Raw genomic sequence first — 24,073 nt, forward strand, 5'->3', positions numbered from 1 at the left:
TTTCCAAGGTTTCGAGTAAACTTTATTTTCCGAGTAGCTCCGCGGCAACTGAAATCAGGCTGGATTTAAAGACACCTATGTTTCCATCTCTTTTTATCACTTCGTAAGTTTTCTATGACATTCTCTGTCTATCTGTCTTCTCGAATACATCCCTTTTTAATCCTTCATCAACGTTTCTTTCTCGTTTGATCATTATTCGCGAAGGAATGCGATTTATAGATCACGGAAAATTGCATGAGTCCATTTTATAGAGAGTCCTATTAAAATGTGAGAAATCTCGAAATATTTTATTCTTGAATTTTTGAAGTTTCAATGTTTCGACTTTTCAGATCTTCCAAGCTTCGAAGTTCGAAACCTCTGAACTTTTAAAGTTTCAGAGTTTCGAATGCCCAAATTTTCGGAGCTTCGAAGTAACAAATTTGCGAATTATCGAATTTCGAATATCTAAATATCCAATTTTTTAAATATTTCTAGTTTTCAAACTTAAGATTCCCGAGAAATTTACTTTCTCGAAGAAGTAAGGTAAGGCCTACATTACCAATTATTATTTTGGCTACTATGGTATTATTGAAAAAATAAAAGATGAGCTACATAAAAAATATGTCGTTCAAAAGATATGAAATTTTTGTGCGAAGTGTATGGGGTTTAAGATTCAAATTTTATCGTACAGACAGGTCGAAGCCAGAGCCCGGTCTATTAACCCTAAAATGGCGTTACGACGTACTCACGTACCTACCTACTACTTCATCTAAAGCACCTTAAAACTTTCTTACAGCCTTGCTTTGAGGGAGGAACTGTCTTTAAAAGAGAACAACGACACGAATGACCAAGGCCTGAAGAATGGTACAACCAGACCAGGATAAAATTTCTGTATTTTCCTTTTAAGGCTCTGTGCATTAACCTTCCGGCCGCTATTGATGGCAAAAATTTACTAAGATCATGAACGGTATATCGCCTTACTTTAATATAACTCCATTTTTAAATTTCATATATGAACACGAGTTACGAATATTTCAGACAATATATATTTTAAATAATGTGAAATGAATCATACAGAATCATATCATCTTTTATCCTTAAATGTTCATATCAACATGCTGATTAAATTAGGAACTGTAATTTGAGCAAAGCATCGTTCCTAGTAAATTACCTTATCAACGAAATCTTAATATCGTACATAATCAAGTTTTCTATAAAAATAAAATTCTTAAAAATCTGTTATTTTTTTCTCTAAGATATTTTCCACTAGCTTCCATTCTTCCAATGAGATAACACGTTTAGATTCCACGATACAGTTATTCCATAATTAAACCCATCAAAACTTACATAAACACCATCTGCATGATGAAACAATTAAATCTCCCGCCCTGTATACAAAAGGGATTAAAAGAAACATAAAATCGTGGCGTGGATAACACTGAGCTGAAAATGACTCTGAAAACCGGGTGGATTTTGCTTCAGGTTCATGACAATGGAAGCACATTGCTGGATAAAACGTAAACGGAAGGCAAGGAAGCTCATAAACAGGGGCAGAGAGATCAAGCGGGCTGTCGGTCACGTTTCCCAAGATTAAAGGGTTTCCCCTTTGCCAAGGCGCGGCGAGGCTCAACTTCCGGACAAAATGCAACCCGCTAAATATGCGGATGCGCAAACAGAGAGCCGAGTAATAAGTGTTTATTGCCTTTCAGAAACGCTTGCCACTTTATGCCGACGGGTACAGGCTGTGGAACCAGCGAGCAGACAGCCAGGGCAAACTAAGAGTGGCAGTTGGTTAAGTTTAAATTATACGATGCCCGCTGCGAAACTCCGGTGCGAAACTTATACTTAAGATTTTAATTACTGCGCTCCCACTACGAGTAACTATCGTCGACGAGATAAACGGGGGAGGAAGAGGATGGTATTTGCGAAGAATCGTTATAGAAAATAAGCTCGAACGGGACCGTTCGTTGTACCGAAGCGTAGTTATGACACAGTGAGGAAGATAACGGAGAAAATTGCTTGTATTTCGCAGAGATACATTCAAGTTGTCGAAATATCGTCTCATATTGAGTTTCGATTTTCGGGTGGTTTGGACGAAACCGAGAGAAAATGTATTTTTTTCGGAATTTTCGAGTTTTGAATTTTTTTACTACATTTTCAAATTTTCAGAGATTCAAATGTTCAATAGATCAAACCTTTTTATCTTTTTAAATATTCAGATTCTTAAATATTCAGATATGCAAATATTCATACGGTGAAATTTTCAAATATTCAAATATTTTCACGGAAATTTTCAGGTATAAAAATATCCAAATTTTTCAATATTTCAATATTGAAATTTTCTAATATTTAAATTTTCGCATTCAATTACTCAAGCTTAATCGAAAGAGATTCTCTTTTAATGGATTGGTCCTTCTATGGCAAATAAAGTCATAATCGAATGTGTTGCGGTATTCTATGAACCAGTTTTGATGGGCCGTGGTCAGAAAATAAAATGAAGTTTTTCAAACCATCGCACTTCGATGGAAAAAATTTTTTCAAACCTCTAAATCTTTTAATCCACAAGTTTTCAAATTATCAAATTTTCAAGTTCCCAAATACCTAAATCTGAAAGATTAATCTCCATATTTCGTTAATCTCCTTCCAAATTAAATACAAACGGAGAATGAAATAAAAAAATTGCTGCATCGAAATATCGCCTATCGTCAGTAAAAATTTGCGAACATTCAGAATATTGGAATAGAAATAACGATAACCGCGGTGCACCAGCTTTCGATAACACTCGCCACCTTCCATCTCCCTATCTTTTATCGGGGCAAAAACTCAATAAAGATGGTATCATAACGAAGCAGAGAATTATCTTATGTAAATATTTACACACCACCTGAAACGAGGAGTTTCATAACGAATGAAAATTAGACCGATAAATGCGCGATCATAAACCGATATAAAAATCCATCGTGCAAAAAGAAGTTTGATATACTTGTTATTCAAATATTCACAAAACGAAACGTTAAGGCGCAAATCATACTGTTAAATAATATAAAATTTGTAATTTTCGTTGTCACCATTTTACAAATATATATTAAATTAAATTAAATGTTAACTTATTTGTTATATAATAATATTGTATTATAACATATAATGTAATTTGCTAAAAGATCTTCATCCCTAATTTACAAAACAGCGCGATTACGTATCATAGATCTCCGATTTTAATTTATTAAAAGTTTTCTGGAATAAACAATACGGTATGTAATTTAATATATAAAAATTTTAATTGTTATATTATTGTAACATCATATTGTGAATGACAAGTGGATGAATTAATTTAAATACAGAACAATTTACGTAATTGTAGGTAGGAAATGTTGAAACTAATTCGCCGCCTTCGCAAAATTCATTTCGACTTTTAAACAAAACCACACGTTGTTCAACTTGTTGTGTGATAATGTGGAGTGACACGGATCATCGAATTACTTGGAAACGCATTAGTCGTTGTATTAACTATGAATGGGAATTAATTTCCGCTTTGACGACAGGACGATAGCAGGCGATACGCGACGACCGCAGCACTAGCATATCGCGCCACCGCCAGTTTAAATTAGAAATGTACATATTACGAGAGACCCATCCAAAAACTTCTCATAAAGTCTTTTCGTACAAATTCGACGAATAAATTTTATATGAGAAATTTTGTAAATTTTCTCGTTCAATTCCTTCATTCTGCTCTTTCTTCTCTTGTTAATACGATGTATTATACTTTATAACTAAACGTGTACTCGTGAGGCATGAAAATTTTATCAAGTGCTTATTGTTATATACAATCGCAATAGAAATAGAAATGAAATTTGCTTTGAAATAACTTTGAATAAAAAAGAATATTTTTTGACCCCATTCTCTTTTTCACTCTGGGAAATAGAGTCAACGTGAGATACGAATAAGAGCGATGGTTCATGGTTAATTCGAAACGAATTAGCATAGAATCGAATCAGAGTGGACGTGAATTCATAGCTGTCCGTTATACACATAGACTAGAATTTTTTAGCGCTTATATGAACTCGTATAAATCGAAAAAGCTGGAATTACGAAATCGGTGAACAAGTTCGTTAATATTTTATTATTTTATTCTTCCCTTTGTTAAATACGATTCTGTGACTTTATATCGGTTTCGCGGAAACGGAAATAAACTTGTAGCGATGTTTAACGTAAGGTTAAATATACCTATATTATAAATAATACGGAAAAGGAAGACAGAAGTTATTTAATAAATACTATTAATAAATAGTAACAAAATACAAGATCGTAAGTAATTAATAAGTTGAGTGAAATAGCGGCATGATACTTGACCGAAAAAAATAATTCTCCTTACAGTTCCTTGTCAAGCATAAAATCGACTTCTAACATCTAAAGATATGTAATAGTAATCCTTAATAATTTTAAAAAGAGAGACGAAGTTGCAAAATTTGTTATGCACTTTTACAATTAATATGATAATATTCAATTTAAACACTACAAACTCAAAATCATAAGGAAATTGGTCCACAGAAAAATCCAATCAAAATGCAACAATGCATGCAAACATATTTTGGTTCTTTCCTAATCTATTAGAACAAGAAAACGTGTGCAAATTTCATACAGAAGAACTATACAGAATTTTGTCATACAGAACAGAAAACAACACGGATGATGCCCCAAAACTAAAAATTAGGTAAGAAGCATCGGAGGCATCTTCAAATCATTCTCTATCCACGATAACTTCTTCAAACTTTAACAAGATCAATCAACTCGATGTCTTTCGCAGCTCCTCGAAACTTCCAGCGAGAAAGCAAACGAGATAGAGAAAAAGCTCCGTTTCCGACTGACCTCTGACCTACATCCATAATTAGCAAAACGATATAGTTGTATACGAAATGGGAACAACAACGAACATCATCGTCTCTAACCTCTATCAACCGGATGTGCAATCGTGTACCAGGTGGTTTATTGCAAAAGTTACAATCGTTGAATCGAAGGGAACGAAATGGGGGACCCTTCGAGTAATCGAAAAATCGATGAACGAGCACGTGAAAGTTCCTTAGACGGGGAACAACGAGACGGAGTCTAATTATGGTGGTTGTTAGCATTAGTGACTTGGATGCTCGTCTTTTCAGGGTCGACAACTTTTATCGCGACCACGTTCTTCGTTCTAACGCCCCATCTTCTCGCTTGTTCTACTAACCGAGTTATTCGTACTCTCGCGACGGGTATTGTTCATGAAGTCGCTGTGCACAACTTCACTGGAAATGAGGTATATGGATTATTTGATCGGGCGGTCGTTTCGTTGACGACCGCGAATATTTAAAAAGAGAATCGCTCTCCGATCTTCGAGGAGTGCGGACATGTGCGTTCTGTCGTTATATATAAAAGCGTCTAGATTGTGTCGTTGCGATTACTATTGTATCATATTAAAGTGTGTAAATAAACAGCGTATAAAAGCGCCCCGACGCAACAATATTATAAATTCTATCTGATTACCTGAGGTGAAATTAACTGCCCTTGTCTACTTCAACCACACGCTTATAGTGCATTTTGGTATAATTCATTGACAGATTTTTGCATGGCAGTGGCAAAATGGACAGATTCGTAATTTATTAGTCGTTTCATTTTCACGTTAGGAGATTTTGTATTAAGAAATGTACTTTGCTTGTGAGGCACTGTTCTCTACGGTGTATGTATGTCGGGAAATGTAAGGTCTATATAAACAAAATCCATAAGAATTACGTATATGCGATAAACGAATGCATTGCGATTTTATGTGACAATATCTGGAAAATGAATGAATGTCAAATGACGGAAGAAATATTTGACTTTTCTTGTCAAATATTTTACAGACGATAACCGGTATGATCAAAGTCAAGGCTTTCTGATAATACCAATTTTCTGCAGCGATGAACGCAGATAATAAGTTATGAATGCTTGTGGTCCGATCTTACGGAAACGTCAAATATTTTCCGGCAAACATAGTATGTTTTTAAGAGCCTTAACAGTCTTCCGCAAAATAAATTAATTAACAAAATTAATGAACAACTACTGACATTCCATCTTGCCTTTTTCTTTCTCTATCTCATCATCGAGTGCAAATATGTATACTTCGTACACCAAGAGAGATAATACAGATTACTTTGTGCTAAAAAGTGTATTGGACAATTTTTTGCCAATGAACCAGAGAAAAATTCGTATGTTAAGAGGTTAAACAGAGGGCAATTTTCTTAACCGGTGTCGGCTGTAGCAACCACCTTCCAACCGGTTACACATCCGCTTGTTTATGGACACGCGACGATGAAAAACGATCGATGTCAGGAAATTATTTCGCGAAATAGTGGAACGGGTCGTTCTCGTTTTTCTTGCGGTTATTATACCAAGAATGCATAAATCAGTAAGAAATTTTTATGATAATAAAGTTCGAGTATAAGAGTAATGATTTGCCAACGATGGCGTAAGTTATTTTAAAAGGCCAACTACAATATATTTAAAACCCTAACTAACTACTTATAATTATAATCCTGATAAAGTTTTATACATGCATTGATGCTTTAATCATTGCTCATAAAAATACTGTACTTTACTGCAATTACTATCGTCCAGAATAAAAACAGCAGAAAAGAATAAGAACGACATAATCCATCACATAAAGCGTTAAAAGACTGCCTGTTGGAAAGAAAGTAACGCTTCCTCTCCTTCGGCCTCGTCTTCCGTTGCAGCTTTCAGGACTTGCTTTGTATTTTCATAGAAAGAAAAATTCCCGCGGAAGCTTTTTCTATCTACAAAGAAAATTCTTATATTAAAAAGAACACGCATTGAAACTCACGGGATTACCGTGCGTCATATTTTTCATGCTGATAACGGATATTTAAAGCTACTGAAACGTTGTTCTGGCTACAAAACGGAATTTATATTTAAACAAGAAGCGATGAAACGATAAAAGAGATACACATGTTCTCATTCCCCTTTCCATTGTGAAATAAAACGTAAAATCGAATTTACAGGCCGGCAGAATGGAAGGTAACCAATTAGGAGTCTGGCGATACATCGGTGCTTGCAATCAAGGCGTGTAAATCGTGCTCGATATTAAATAATCCGGCGTTTATTTATTCCACGTCGAAAGATTAGTCGAGTTTATTCGACAAACGAAAAATTCCCTCCGTTTGCTGCAGTGATATGCAACTTCCACTATATTCAGTCGTGAATTTATTTAACAGGAAAATGGAGACAGACGTACAAACCAATGTCACTGTCAGAACAAGCGATTCTCCTCTGTCAATTTCGATTTACGATCACGCTACGCGTCCCGGTTTAATTCCCATCGAATCAGTTATAAATCTTCCATTAAACAAAAAAATTGAGCTAATAATTCTGTGCTTCGATTTTCCAGTTATTCTTATTAACCACAATATCAAAAACGATATTAGATACGTTTAGTTTAGATGTTCAATGAATTTGAATGCATTCGCTAGAAAACTGAGGAAACACAGTGGGACACGAAAGTATTTGAACACTTGAGAATTTCAGCAATACAGTCACGATGGTCAAATCCCATTATAGCATTAATGAAATTTCGAAATGTTTTGTATAACACATGTACTATGTTCATGAAAGATTTCTACCGAGTAAAAACGAAAAATATATTGTTTGGAATAAGATTTACCTTTCTGATTTTAATGATCTTAAGATATGTTGTTAAACTCTGCTTTAATTACAAAAATAAGCGTGAATATGTATTTACTACCACGTATTGTATTTTTTTTTAATTTGAGTTAGATTTAAGTTATGTCAGGTTGAGACGTATACGCGTGTATCATAGAAAAGCAATTACTAAATAAATAGAGTATCCTCTAAGAAACACGATTTCTCTCAATGTTGTTTAAAATAGTGAAACCTAATAAAAAAAAAGAAAAAATAGAAAACAATTGCAGAAACAGGAAAAAAATAGATCAAACATTGAAAAATGCTTTATTTATAAGGTAGCCTAACAGATCGACTATTTAGTCATTTTAGACAGTCATTTAAAACCTTCATAGAAAGAATTCTATAATTAACAAACGAAGCTCGTTTTCTTTCTATTTTCGGCGGTTCGAAGCGGAATTAAAATTACCAGGAAAACAAAAGCTGAGAAGCCTCGAGTTGCGATCGATCGATCGGCTGAAATTTGAAAGAACGAGTGAAACGGAAATCCTCGCACAATACACCGATTATAATTTACTCCGACGGATGGTCCTCTTTGCAAAAGTTTCCCCGGATCAATAATCGGCCGGAAGGAAGAGAAGAATAAAAAAAGGAACTCACGTTGGAATCCATCGAACGCTTCTTTGATTATTTCCGCCCATGAACAGACGGGAAGAAAGCTTTAGAGAGGACGGTTTAATTAAAAATTATCCGCCTTAAGTATCTTTTAAGTTCGAATAGCGACTGTCAGAGATCGTGACGCGTTTGAATGTGCGAGTGATTTCGTTGAAAATCCGATTTATTTCTGAAAGTTCAGCGACGAACGCGGATTTGGTGATTTTCAACCAGATATCGACTTGTTTCTAGCACTTGATTGTCTGTTTTAATCATATTAATGAATGTGCTTAATCGATATTGTCTTTCACGATTTGTTTCTGTTGTTTTAATCAAATAAAACGGTTGATTGATAAAAATGTAAAAGTTATTAAAGAGTAAATGTATTATTAATAGGTGACGATTGAAAATATTCTGACAATTATCGAATTATGGTTTCGAGGACAGATCTGATTACGTAGTGTTTCAACTTGTAGTTTTATAATAATCGTGTAAAACGAAGTGATCAAGCTTAGAAGAAGAAAATAACACGAAACACTTCCTCCTGATAGTAAGACTAACAACTCAAGTCCGAGGAGAGTATCGTCTCTAATTGCGGGCAATTACATCGATCAGGTTTCTACGGCGCTTCGGACAAGAAATTCCTTTCAACAATAATTTCCACTTATCTAAAGTTGCTCGACTTTGCTATCTTTAACTGTCAAACATAGGAAGAAACTTTTCTTGGAACTTAATAAACATGTCTGAAGGTAAGGAATAAATAAGAATGTCACTTACAGTCGGCATTAAAGATATCATATTCGAATCGCATATTATTTTCACGCTAGCGAACGTTTACTTGCTTTTTAACGCTAATTTTATTAAATCATAAATTAATACGAAATTAAAATTACAAATTAAAATCCGTAAACTAAATTTTTAACATTTTCCGTGTAAAAGCAATGACCTTTCGAAGAAAATAAAGCAACGAATATCATCGAATATTTAAAATCATTCGAAATCTGCTAATCTTAGAAATGATCATTTATCGTTTCAAGCGAATAAAGTTCACCAAAAAGGCAAACGAAGTCATTATCAGGCAAAAAGAGTCGAATGTTCTGAAACGTTCGACTGTTTAATAAAAGACAAATGTGAAACACGAATGAGCCCCAGTTTCACGATTATTATACTTGCATGAGGAACTGTATCTTACACGGAAAGTCACGCAAGTAGCTTAAACAAAGATTCATAGAGCTGGAGTTTCGCGTAACGAATCGACACTGTGTTTCGTTCGTCCCTGTCGCGTAGGAAATTCAAACATCATCGCGAATATTTTAGAATACTGTTAGCTGTAGAGCAGATTATAGCATACCTAATTGTATATCTTTCATTTTCAATAGTTAAATCGAAGATCTTTATGCAAGTTTACATTTTTATGAACGTAACGAAATAATTGAAACCAAAATAAAAACTTGCTTCACCAACTGAATATCGCAACACTTACATTCTTTTCACCTTTAAATTTTGTACAAATGAACAGTTAATGTATAATTCGGATGATTTGGAGCGTGATATTCCATGGAAAGAAATATTTGTTCTCTCACTCGTTCTCCTCGAATTTTGTCAAGATCAGCAGTATTTTATTACCGAAGAAGAGACTCGGTAATTTTCAACCGGATTGAGATTTATAGCCATGGTTGTAAGTTTATATTTAAATTCGGATAAATTCAAATAACTTCAACGAGTTAACCTACTTTCATTTTGTTTTCGTATCAATTACGAATTAATATCCGCTACAAAATGCAACACGGGAAGATATATGTTCCCGTGCAAAAAAACACTACGAGCAGTATTGAAGATATTTGTAAAAATAAATTTTACTTGCCACAAAAACCATTTAAGTTGTTAAATTTACCATTATATTGACCATTACATCGACAATTCTCAAATCGTTAGATACAATGAAAATATGTGTACAGATATATTTATCCTCCTTATATTAGCGCAACCTGTATATCTTTTATAAACGATATCTATAGCAGTATCGCGGGGGAAACATTGAAAATTAGCGAATATCGTTAATTTCACGACTTTACGTTGAAAATGATTACCGATAAACTCCATCGAACCGCACGCGACACGCGCAATCGAATATTTCCGGCTAACATCGTGAACATTTATAAATGAATGGAATCCGGGAAATAAATTCTTGCCGACCGATCGGACCCGATTCCACGAGCACGATATACCGTGCGAACCGAGGCGGGACTGATTCCAACGTAAACGAACTGCGTTTGAAATACCTGGCGCCGAACGTTGGCGAACCTGAATCTATTAGAATTAATTAATAAGTTATTTAAGCGGCAATAAGGCCGAATCTACCGAACCAATTAACTACTGTTCCAGGCAATTAGCAGGCTGGTTATATTCCATTGCTATTACAACGTTCACAACGAAATTGAATTTTTCCGGATCGCGAAACGCGATGCTGATACTCGATCGTTGTTCGATTCTGTTTTTCCATTTTCGTTCTTGGTACAGCGAAATTTAGCGTTTTTAACGAGTTATATTTGATATCGTCTTCTGTTAACTATAGAATTACATGCAGTAATGTTCGCAGCCACTTTTTACTGTCCACTTTAATTAAATAATATGTCTTATTTAATGTTCTTTTTTATTTTTCTAGATATGATGAAATAGGTTACAGGTCTCTGTGTTTCCTATGTTATAATCATTTATAAAGTTATAATAGTTATAATAGTAATATAATAGCAAAGTTGTAATAATAATTTGCTTGATTTTGAAATTCTGATCAACTCATTTTTAATCACACACTTCCTTATCCGATCTTCTCATTCAACCTGTCATACTTTATGCTTATGCTGTACTTAACCTACTTACAACATACTAAAAGTGTAAGTAAAGTTAGATTATATATATGTGTGTGTGTATGTATATATATGTATGTTGGTATGTATATGTAGACTGTTACAAAATAATGACTAGATATTTGAAATTGAATGAAGAAACACAAAGATGACACGAAGAAAATGATAAACTGGGTATAGTAAAATTTAACATATTTAATGAGAAGTGCTACTTTCCAATGAACTAATTATTGCAATTTCCAAGCTATCTATAAATTAAGATATCTAGTGAACATATAATAATTCATAAAATTTGTCATCTTTTGCATTTCACCTTTCAAGCAAATGGTCTTAACTTATTTACCTAACTCATCTATGTAAAAGTGACATAACTGGAAGAAATTTTTCGATAGAAGTATACAAGAAAAGGAAGTAGACAAAAAAGATATAATAAGAAATATTATTTCTGTTGAAGTGGTCATCACTTCTAAGAAAACTCTACATCTGGTCTTTAGTTTTCTGAAGCACTGAAGCCATCGATAGCGCATAGACAAAAGACTGCGTCGAAGGTAAACCATAAACTGTACTCAGGCAAACGTTGGCTTCAGGGTTTTCAGTCATAGGGTAACACTGCTAGCGTGCGGATCTGGATCAGCTCATATTATATTCCGAACTTTGTATTTACACTTTGTATTTAAAATATATATTTTCCACCTTGAAATTTATCCACGCGTTCCTTTGTATCCACATACATCTAATAACCTCAACAATTTCAAATTTTATTTAAAAAAATTATTTACTAAACACGTAATATTGACAAAAGGGATAGACTCTAGAAAACAATAATGAAATATTTTTGTAATTTTCCATTCTTATTCCTGGAAGTTCCCGTTTGCTGGTTCTGATACTCCTCACACAGCACTGACCATTTTTAAACTATGCCGCTTTAAAAATACACGTGCGATATCTATATTCCGTCCCTAGAATAAAAGAATTTTGAATGATAGAACTTGGCCCTCGTAAACCGACGAATCTTGTCAAAACATTTTACCAACAGCGATTTCGAAGCACATAGAACGATTCATACAAGACGTTATAAGATCCACGTAATGTTCCAAACATTTTTCGAAGTTGCTGGAGGGTACCGGCTGGAAAACTATCGCGATTTTCCAAAGTCTGGTGAAAAGCAATCGCGACTCTTAAACGAAGATCCTCGACGGTAGGCTTATCGTGGATCTCGGCAAGTATCTCGAGGGTTATCGCGGCTCCTTCGCGAATCCCCAACAACTTATCACCGGCCTTCGACAACTCTGGATCGCCATCTTTTTCGAGCACCTTCGAGTTTTCCCCGCCTCTTTCGCCTTTTCGCTATTACGCCTTGTTAACGCATCGAGAACTAGCGCTCTAAGCTGATTCTCACGTTCCATGGTGAAAATAAATGACTTCAATAAATCCTCGACGAAGGAACCGTAAATCGAAGCATCGCACGTGAATGATGGACGTATCTTAAAATTAAATATTAGAATAAAATCTTAAAAAGAATCTTAAAGATAAAGTTATGGAAAAGGTTTCTTTTTTAGTTCCTCGCTCTTACAATTTTTCAATTTCTCAATTTTTCGTTTTTTGAATTTATATAGTATTTATGTAAAAATATACATTATCATAATATCGAATACAGGCAGTATAACGAGAGAGTATTTTAGATATATTAAGCTTATTACACACGATACTTCTGATAATAAACTTGGATATACTCTAACCTAGTTTGAATGTTTTCCTCTTGACTGCTTAATTAGAGCGTCAAAAAACTGGTTCGATGTTAAGTAATTTGCCGAGAAGTAAGAAATTGGACAGTTTGATGAATGTCCGATGGCCGTGTTCGATAATGATTCTTAATTTTAAGTTGGAACCTATTTCCTATTCTATGACTGATCTTGATAAATATTAAATAATTTTAATGTAATGGTAATTTATTATCGCATTTCTAAAAACTGACTTTCGATGATAAATGAACATAACAGATTTACCACGCTCACGTTATTTACGAAACCGGTATTTTGCTTCATATTCGTTCTGCTTATAAAATCAAATAGTTGTTACGAATACTGCCATTAAAAGACAACTATGTAACGAGATATAAATTATACTTCGAAGTATATTATCAATTAGTATAGCAAAGTACAAATCAAGAAGCTCATAACAATTTCAAACAATCTTTTCCCAACAATGATTATCAAAAGATACTTTTAATTGAGAGAACTGAAAACCGCATTAATCTCTCTATTATCGTAGCAAATGCAGCTCGAAAGTCCTTTCGGATTATTACATGGTACAAAGGGCTGTTGGGTCGAACCGTGGAGCAACAGTCGCGGTATGAGACAGGAGGTTACTTAGTTTCAACTCTCTGGATATCTCGCTATCGTGCCTCTGCCATGTACATTGGCTCTTTCTCCATTGGATATCAACGTATTTACACGGATACACGCGTATACTTTCGGCCGACAGTCGCAGTGACATCTAATTTGCCTATGAAACTTACCTTTTCAACTAAAATTATGCTCTCATTTTTGATAACCGTCTATAAGCACCAGCTCCTCGTTCCGGAAGTGCTCTATCAGAAGTGTTCTAGCAGAAGTATGTCTCTTCTCGTCCTCGTGGAATGAAATATTAAAATGACGCAACGCATCAGAAACCAGACTGAGAAAATAGATTTGCGGTGTGCTACTTTGCGTTTTGAGGAGAAATGAAAAATAAATGAAGTGTTCTCTTGTATCGTAGATTCGTTTTGTTTTCCAACAAGATTCGTTTCAACTCTTTTGCCGTGCCAATATTGGTACAGTAGTTATTTATTATAGACTACAGCTATACAGATTCCTATATGTTGTGCGTCTGAATGATAGAACTAGATACAGTGACATATGAAACCCTCGGAAGACAAATCGATCAATTTCGAAAATTTTATAAATTCTTCAATCTCATTTTACGCGGGTACATGATTAATATCCAATTTTTTAAAGAACGAATGGTTTACTCGTGTAAGTTTATTTATTTCACGTAGATAACATGCATAAACAATCGTAAATTCCAAGATAAATTCTTAAAAACAATGTTTCTAATATACAATCGATTTTGATTAGTGCAGTTTCTGAATGAAAGATATTTTTCGTAATAATAAGTAATAAAGTTTTACAAAAAAAAAGCCGAAGGCACGATTAACCTTACAAAGAATTTTAGCGAAATTGCATGTTGCGTTTAAGTTGACAATAATTGAGTATGGTTCGTACAACTAATATGTTAACATTAGGGTTGGATAAAATAACGTTCGAGGGAATATAGGTACATATAATGAAATAATTGATTACCTATTAAACATATTTTAATACGAATGTCCATTTTAAAGTTCCATTTAGTCTTGTTATGATATTTATAAAACTGAAATTAGAAGTTATAACTTTTCTACTATATGATTAATAACGAACTTTAAGATGTTCCGTGGACTAATAACGAGGCTTGAATTTGACCGACTTCGATAAATTTCGTTAACCTTGTTCCACCCGTGCAGAATCTTTCGGAAAGTTAATACAGAAGTTGAATTCAGTTCGCTAAAAGTATAACGACCCTGCTTCCAACTTAACTCGGGCTCATTCAAGCCGCTCTAAGTTATTCTTTTGTACAGAAAAAGCCAGAAAATGATTCTCGTTCGTACTAAACTATCGGGGGAAAATGTTTTTCTTTGAAGGAGAAATTTTAAGATTCGTTGCTGTACTTTGAATTCAGCGCACTATCTAATCAAAGAAAGCTTTTCTCCATAATATTTTTATTGAAAAATTTAAGTCGATTCAAATTTCAACGCGAACTGTTTACTATAGAATCGATTTTAAATATAAATATCTATGCCCTTTAAAATAGATACATATAATAAAGAAAAATCATTTCCCTTGGAGAAAAATTAAATTCGTGATGCATAAGATATTGTCTTAACCTTTTGTCTTATAATATCGACTCAAATTTATAACATAGATTAAGTACAAAATATAACGAAGACAAACTATTATACGCGTATTAAAGTGTAATTTTAATTCCGAGTATAATTCCAATTTACAAAATGATGGATTACCGAGTTCGAATTTACGTAAAATGTTTTAATATTCTGATTCGGACATAATATTAACCGTCTCTATAAATTCATGTGCACACGAATGTCTACCACGCGAGCAATATATTTTAATATCATGTCAAAAATGAAAAATGACTTGGATCAACATCTTAAACTTGAAAGAGAAAAATACACAAAGAAAAATGAAACTCGCAGGAAATTAATTAAAGATTCGTAATTAAAATTGAAAGGTAAAAATTTCGATAGGATAAATTCTCATAATCAACTTCCACCTGAAATTGCTACCCCTCCAATAAACCTAGTAAAAACCTTACAATAAAGTACTGCCAATTAATTATTCAAATTACCGCCACATACCGTGACAAACATCTACCAAATATACTTATCAAGTTTTCGCGCTTATCAACTGCAATCCAAAATCCTATACAAATAAATACTTCTCACACTCGTTTCACTCTCGACACGCATGATTCAAGAGCGGCGGGACGTATACGGCATACGGACGCGTGCCGCAACGACGATTCCTGCAACAACGTCTAATTTAGTCGTCGGGCCCCGCATTTTCTGCTCTATATAAGGATTCCCGACGACGCCTGCAACGGCACCATCGCGCTGGATTATTGTGCGGACGAAACGAGTATTACGCTGCAAATGACAATTTGTTAGAATTCTCTCCGGGCTTTCCATGCCTCTCACCCCCGGAGCCGTGTTCCTACACAAGCTGCCTGCTACTTTCGCCACGCTTCGCGCAACCGCCGCCTCTCTCCTCCTGTCCTCTTTCCGTTTCCAACCCCCACCGCCAGCTGTACCGCCCTGTACGAGTAGGAGAATTCGCGTTCAGCTAGCACCGCCACTCCTGGAAATATTTCAGAAACAGCTCTCGGTTCTTGGCATCGTACGTTTCGCGAAACAGCCGGTATGAAATAGAAGGAGAAAGGAAGAAAGAGAGAGGGACGAAGAATCTCGCGGGGGGATGGCACAACGCACAGGCTGCGACTACTTTCGCAACCACCCTTCGTATTCTTTTGTCTCGTATTCGCATAGGGAATCGTGGCGTGGAGCTCGCTCTGACCACAGAACCGCAGTAAGAGAAGCAGCCAGTGTACTTTCGCGACGAAGGATGGTGGAGGAAAGAGAGAAACGGAAAGGAAAAGGGGTTGGGGATAGAAGGTCGGAGGACTCCGGATAGACGGCGAGGCAGGCCAATATGATAAGGACGTATTTTAAGGTTCGATGAGCATCGGTTTTCCTCGTCTTCCTTGTACAACCGATATACTGCATTCTTTCGCCGGTACCTCTCAATATCGCCGGGTTCAATTGATCGTAACCCATTTTATATATTGGCGCGGTAAAAATGTCGCGTTTCCTTTTTTACCTGCTTCTCCAGCCTCCTACATCCCCCCTCTCTCGTTCTCCCTTTTCTCTTCATCTTTCTCTCGTTTCGTTGTATTTCTTTCTTTTCTCTTCCTATATCTTACCGAATCGTTCTTCTTAGTTTCATTTGATTCTTTTGTCATTCTTTCTTTCTTTCCTTCTCGTTCCTATTTCCTCGGTTTCGAACACTCGTGTGCTCCTACACCAGGTTTTTTCTTCCCCACTCTCAACTTTCCTCTGTTCTCTGCTCTTTCGCTTGGATTCTTTCCGATGTGCGCGAGGCCGAGAGCCTCGAAGTCTTTCTCCCTGGGCGGAACGATTGCGCCTGGATCCAATAAACGCACTCCATTGTAACTACCAACCGCGGCTAATTGCGACATAGAGCGAATTCCATGGCTGGACGGAACGGATATCTTTGAGGTAAGACATCATGCTTGAACCTGCTCAAACGCGGAACCGTTCAACCGGATATCCTTCCTGACTTTTGCGGTAGCTCGTTTGACGCTGCTACGCCCGGCAATCTCTTCTTCCGGCTGTTTTCAGCGTCTATTGCTCGAGAGAAACGCTCGAGAGGACGATGAGGGTGAAATAACTTCGAATGAGAAGTCATTTGATATTAATAGTATATATTTGTATATAATAATAGTATATATTTGAATGCGTTAATCAGAATGCATTTAATATCGTTGCGCGGCCGTCACACAACTGGTTTATGCACAATCGTTTATGGTACTTAGGAAACCCGTATGTACAATTAATTATCGTTTACACAATTATTTAATAACACAAGGATAGAACGCGACCGTTCACTATTAGGTACCGGAAGTGTCTGTCGTCCAATATTTTATGGATATCGCCGAAAGTCGATCGTTTTCTTTCTATTCCACCGTGGCTCCCGTTGGCTCTGGCATTCCACGCTGTGACTATTAAATACTCGAGTTCTATACTGTCACAGACTCGAAACAATATATTATGTATGTCCCTCCAGGACGACGCCGAAATCATGTACGTATACTTATTATGTTAATTTCGGCACGCCACATTATTACCACGACGCGTTTTCTGTGTTACGTTAATATCCATATGATAAACCTATATAAGATGTAAATTTCGTCCGTGATTTTCTGTAATAGAAAGTGAAAATTGTTCGCGATTTTGTGCTCTAAATTAATATTTCAATATTGCAAAGTGGTAACACCAATAATAAAATGTTTATTTCTTGATATGCGGAAGTATATCCGACAGGACGACATTTCGACATATTCGACCCGTTGTAGAGAATAATATTGGAACAATAAAAAAGGACAGCCTAAAGAAGATCCATCAGATTTATTCGTACAATAATCTTTCGCATCTAATAAATAATAATGCAGGCTCATGAGTCGATGATCGAAGAATCTCAAAGAATGGGAAGACCTCTATTCCCAATATACGTACACAAAAGCACCCTTCCTTTGCTATACTACCCTCGACAACACTATTCATCTATACGAAAAGGAACGAAAAAGAAACGAAAAAGAAAACGGCGGCATGACAGCGCAAAATCGAAAAGATCCCAATCGATGTGCCGCAACGTAAAGGTTTAAGACATCCGTCTCGATGTGGAGAGAGAAGGGTCACCGAAAAAATTTCATTACACCTACGTTTAGAAGCCCGTGAATTCCTGCCAGCCTCCTTTCGCCCATTCATCCACAAAAGAGTCTTATCGATAGCGCTATTCGTTCCGCGCTCGCCTCGTATACTCGTTAATGCTCGCTCGTTCCAAAAGAGAGAGTTCCCGGATGGCCTAAAAATTTCGTCGCCTGAATCTCTCTCTCTCTCTCTCTCTCTCTCTTTCTCTCTCTATGTCTCTCTCTCTTTCTGCTTTGAATGCGTTCTATTAAAACGAAGGCCAACGAAAGATTCACTTGGTAAACAGGGATGAAAACGAACCATGGATAAGAGAGCGGAAGAGTGGGCATCCGTCGAGTTTTGGTTCGCAAACAGAAAGAAATACTGGGATATATAAATACAATTTCGTCTCATTGTCGAGTCGTTCGGATATTTGAGATCTGGTAGAGGACAGTGACGAGATGTTGCGATTTTGTGCTAGTGATATCGCGGTGGTTAAAGAGGTTTGTATTTGTAGTTATGCAATGTATACAAGAAGGATTTTGAGAGTAAATGTTAGTTACTGGAATAATGGAGTAAGTGATATTAAGATGTAGGGGGATCTAATGGAAGATTTATACGTTTATGACGATATGATACATCTTTAGCACGCTGTGCGTGTACGTGACATCTCAAGATCTATGCAGCGAACTGACATTCCAATTTTTGCTAGTGATGCTGAACGACCAATTAGATTTATATTTAAAAGAGATTAGATTTAAAAGAGAACATATGGGGATCGTACTTTTTAAATAAAATCATACATCTTTTAACACGTTCGTCAGAATGCAGTTAATATATTAATTTCAATATTGCAAAGTAACAGAGTGTTTATCTTAAAGTTTATATTCAAAGTTATTTTATATTCATTTTCAATTCAATTCTATATCCATTTACCGTATATTACACAGTAAAAGTTGGAACGATGTCGAATGAGCAGCACGCTATGGTGTAAAGATATTAAAGATGCTAAAGAAATTGAATGGACGTCTTAAGAAAAATATGCAACCCTGAAAGCTTAAAGAAATAGAGTACATCTAACAATTCTTTTCGTTTACAAATATTTAGTAAAGGATCAAGATGTTTATAAAAAATTTTAAGCAGCATCTTAATTCTATGTTCAGGTTTTTTTATTGCATAAAATTGTTGAATGGCGAAGTGGTACAACATTATTTAACTGCATGGATATGGATAGCAAAATCTTGTTTGCTTACACCTAATGGCAAATGTGACCGGAATATAAAAAGCAAAAAATTTTTTGAATAATTATTTAAAATCTTATTAAAATAAGAAAATGACGGTTTGTTAAAAACAAAATATTATTTTTCGCTGAAAAAAAACGACTGAAGGTTTATAAAAATTCGACGGATTAAGATGTCAAAAAAATCGTACGCTACATTGTTCATAATTTATTTTGATTCAATTTCGCACAAAAATTGTTTTACTCTTTACATTCCAGTCATATTTGCCGCTGCGTGCAAGCAAAATAAGGTTCTATTGCATATGGAGTCGAATAACGTTGTAACATTCCGTCATTTTGTAATCTTATAGAATAAAAAAAATATGAATCCAGAGTTAAGATGTTGCTTTAAGTTCCATATAAAAATCTATATCCTTTATTAAATACTTATAGGCGAGAAAAATGTTAGATTTACCCCATATGCTCAGACTACCAGGCTTGCATATCTCCTTAAAGCGTATGCAACAATGCGACATCATTGAAATTTCGTAATAATGAAACTGTGAGAATCGACAGCTTCGAACTAGGAGCAATTTTGAAAGAGCGAAAGATGCTGTGCTATTTAACAGATTTATATTTCTAATAAGGCAATGCATACAAGCAATATGATACGAGAAATATAAAACGTGGTGCTGAGGCGAGTTGCGCGATATGTCGTCAAGCATTGTAGAAATTTGCAGTGGTTGCGATTTTACAACATGATTAGATAGTTTTATATTTCTAAAGACGCAATGCACATAATAAGTGTACACATGATCTAGCTGTCACACGCTAGATATTGGAACGCGAAGATGTTAAAGACATTAAATAGATGTTCTATATAAAAGCCATGCGACAATATAATGTCATTGAGATTTCGTTATGCGATAGCATTATGTGATTCGACAGCTTTATTCGGTATTTAAAAATACTGAAATTTGCTCGGCAGAAGTGAAAGATCTTAGAATATTTTTTCCTCTTCTGAGCGAAGGAAAATATCTGTTATTATTTCTAATGACGTAACAATGAACATTCTGTTAAAAATATTGAAGTATATTGAACAGGAATTAAAGGTGCAAAGAAAAGACATTATTTCTTACTATTTTTATGATGCAATGCACACAATTCCCAAATTTATTTGATAAAGATGAGAAATGTTAGAGTATTTTTTCGTCTTCCGAGTAAGATAAAAGACTGACAAGGATCGTCTTTGTTACTATTTCTAACGATGCGACGACGAACATTGTGTTGAAAATACTGCAATATATTAAACGAAATTAAAATTCTAAGTTATTTCTTTATCTTCGCTTAGAAAAGTTCTTATTTAAAAAAATGTCTTATTTTTCGCAAGAAAAGACGAAGAGTACCAATGATCCTTTTTCTTATTATTTCTTATAACGCAATGCACATAGACGAATACATAAATCGCATCGTTGGAAGAACAGATTTGTCGATTTGTACAATATCACCACTACAAAAATTAATCTGCCAAATCATACAGCGTCACCGCCACAAAATCACAACATCGCAAGAGTCATCAGTACCAGCCCTAAGAACAGAATACCAGCGTGAAAACGCGGCGCCCTCGCGCTGTCTGGGATTTACCTCTTCTCGAGCACGATCGCAGCGAGAGGAATCCAATAAATGCAATCTCTATCGTAGCTGCGAGCTCAAGCTAATTACAAGAGAACAGAGAGTACACGGGATAGCATTGGTCGTGGAAGAATCAATCGGATATCATCGACGAGCGACAATCGATGCAATAGAGCCAAGTAGATAGCGGCGAAATACGAATCCACGGATAAACTCTACGAAAAATCGGCGGACATTCTTCGAATACGTATGTCTCTTTCTCGATTCTTTGACACGACTCCTTCTGTTGAACGCGTTCTTACGATTCTTTTGTGTATGGTTCGCCTTTGTAGCTGGCCAGATACGAGCAACGTTTAACGATGTTAACGTGGAGCGCGTGGACGTACAACGCGAACCAGTGGACTCCTTTTGGCACGAGATCAGAGTAACGCTCCGTGTATTCTGTTACCTATGTTTCTACAGCATCAGCGCCGGTATAGCGAACTTATAAAATTGGGCACGAGTCAGAAGCAGTCCGGTCTTTGGACGTTGGAACAAAGGGATTAAAGCTAAAACCTTGGCTAGAATGGTACGAACGAATTCTTTATACGTTGGAGACTTCTATTTACGTTCTTCGTTTTTTCATTACTTGAAATAATAATTAATTCAGATATTCTTATTATCCTGTCAGAAAAACGATTTCAAGATCGACTTTGTAGTTATTTCGCACTTTTTAATATCGTTCATGTTTGACATTGTATTTAGACAACTGAAACAGTAAACAAATATTATACGTACTGTAATTAATGTAGTCTTTTATTCTACGAAACCCTAACAAAAAATGCTCTGTGCGTCCATAAATAAACCTTCCCTATGAATGAGCTGTAGGACGTTAATCAAGACGTTCGCTCTGTGATTTAACTTACAGCTTTCCTATGTCTCGAATACTTAAAACCCCCCGTGTCTTTCCACCAAGACGCTGGTGATACTAGTTTCTGGTACTGCGCTTAAAACTCGTTCGCAGAGTTGTTGAGGACGGGGTCCGGCGCGCGATCGTATCGTTCAAAGTCGAAGTGCCGGGACGAGGCAGGGACGAGTCTCGTCGATTGAAAAACTTTCGAACTAGACAAGTTTAACGGGGCGCGGGACACATTTTTAGCGAAACGAGGCGGCTCGATCGTGTCTCCGTTTCCCCCGGGCTGTGTTTGTTCCGGCTGTTCCCCGGGCAATCGATGCCACTGAAACAATTTCCAGCAAGATTACTCGGTTAATTCGAGGTTGGAGTCAACAGACAGGCAGCGAAGACCGCATGACAGGCTGGGAATTGTTTGAAATAGTGGGAACGCGGCCTCTCTCGCGGGGGCGTCCCTATTTGTGTGTATGCGTCTGCTCTTGCCTTCTCTTTTTTATTTTCCTCTGACCGAGTGCAAATTCGTTTCTGGCCACTGCTCGTTACTGCCGATTGATGTCGACGTTTAATTACGAAAGTACGCGTTGCCGTGAACCGTACGACCCATTCGCTATAAACGGCAAACTGATCGACTCACGCGTCCGCGCTTTTATGATCTCTGTGAAGCGACGTACGCGGTTATGCTAGACGGAAAATCTGTCGCATTTTCACCACGCGACGCAACGCTGCCTGCACTGTCCATTACGTGCTGGTGCTGCGTGCGTTTTCACGGGGATTTCTTAACTTGTCAGTCAGATTCTTTAATGAAATTCTACTTGTTAGTTTTTCCTTTCTAACGGCACTGCAAATATTTCCCGATATTTTCTTGTTTTTTTCTGTTCCTGCTAATCACTTTCCGGCTAAATGTGTCATTCATTTTGAGAATACAACGCTTAAAGTGATAAGTCGGCTTCATAACAATTCAAAAGTTTAGTTACTGTCAAAATGGTCGTTTTGGCTTAGGTAATTTTCTGATCAAGGAGTTGAAATGAAATTAGTCGAGGTGTTGAATGAAAAATGATGATTTGGATATATATCTACTTCTTCCTTTCTTTTTCTTTCTTTTTTTTTTTTATTTAGGGTTTATAGTCGCATTGACTATTAAGGTCATGAGTGACTTGAGACAATTACGTTTCTTTTTTTGTACTGTACATGGAGATTAGAAAATTTTTCTGACTGATTTTAATGGTACATATAATAAAAAGCCGTACATCACTATAAACTGATATATGTCTTTATTTGGACGATTTTTGGAAAAATTTATAATAAAATCATTACGACGGATATTTTTATTGAATTCTATTCTAAATTATCTGGATGCGAATGATTTTAATCAAGGGGAAATTGTGCTACGGACTTTTGCGCGCAATCTGCGAATTCAACTACAAATTTGAACGCAACAGAATTTTAATATAGTACGTAACTTGTACTAACTTCTAAGCTTGTCACACACTCACACTGATATTCTGGACGCAAACTATTTTTCCATATAACAAAATCTGTCGTAAATAAATGAATTCTGTCGAATAAATTTTTAATTCTATGTTCAAAGAACTTAGTGGAGGCATAATAAAATGTTGAATTAAACAAGTAATAACAAATGGCATGAAACAAATCAAATGTTCAAAACTATTTAAAGTTGATATTAAAAAATTATTGTCGCGTTTACATTTGATAACTATTCCAAAATATCCGAACAAATTTTCGCAAACTTACTTTTATCAAGCCGTTAAATCTCCTTCTAACATAAACCCGAACTAAAATTCTTCATGCCGAAAACTATTGATCGAAACTTTAATATCTTTCCGATATCGCGCGCTCGTTTCTCTCTCCTCTATTTCTATACACAACGGACCGCCATAGACCGAGTAAGTTAACCGTCTGTAAAAGCAAGGAATTAAACTATAAAATCGGAGAAAAATTGTTAACGTCACCGCCAACAGAATTCTAAGCCCGAAAAATTCGCGTTATATCAGCGAATCGTTTAGTGGTTCGGCGTGACACGTATCATATCACGTTTTACTATTCATACATTGAAATTTTTCGCA

The 24,073-nt window shown here is 35.8% G+C and overlaps 1 long non-coding RNA gene across 3 annotated transcripts in view; it reads right to left on the minus strand.

The window, feature by feature from the left end:
- LOC139992579 (uncharacterized) overlaps nt 1-24,073 on the minus strand; it is a 222,444-nt gene that overhangs the window by 168,599 nt on the left and 29,772 nt on the right. The window contains exon 3 of one of the 3 annotated variants that reach the window (XR_011801146.1): nt 15,411-16,117. The exons of the other annotated variants lie outside the window; for them this stretch is intronic. This is a non-coding gene — a long non-coding RNA (uncharacterized lncRNA). Of the gene's footprint in view, nt 1-15,410; nt 16,118-24,073 lie in introns of those variants that run through there. 3 annotated transcript variants of the gene reach the window in all.

Source organism: Bombus fervidus, chromosome 11 (assembly GCF_041682495.2).
Source record: "Bombus fervidus isolate BK054 chromosome 11, iyBomFerv1, whole genome shotgun sequence".
Taxonomy (NCBI): domain Eukaryota; kingdom Metazoa; phylum Arthropoda; class Insecta; order Hymenoptera; family Apidae; genus Bombus; species Bombus fervidus.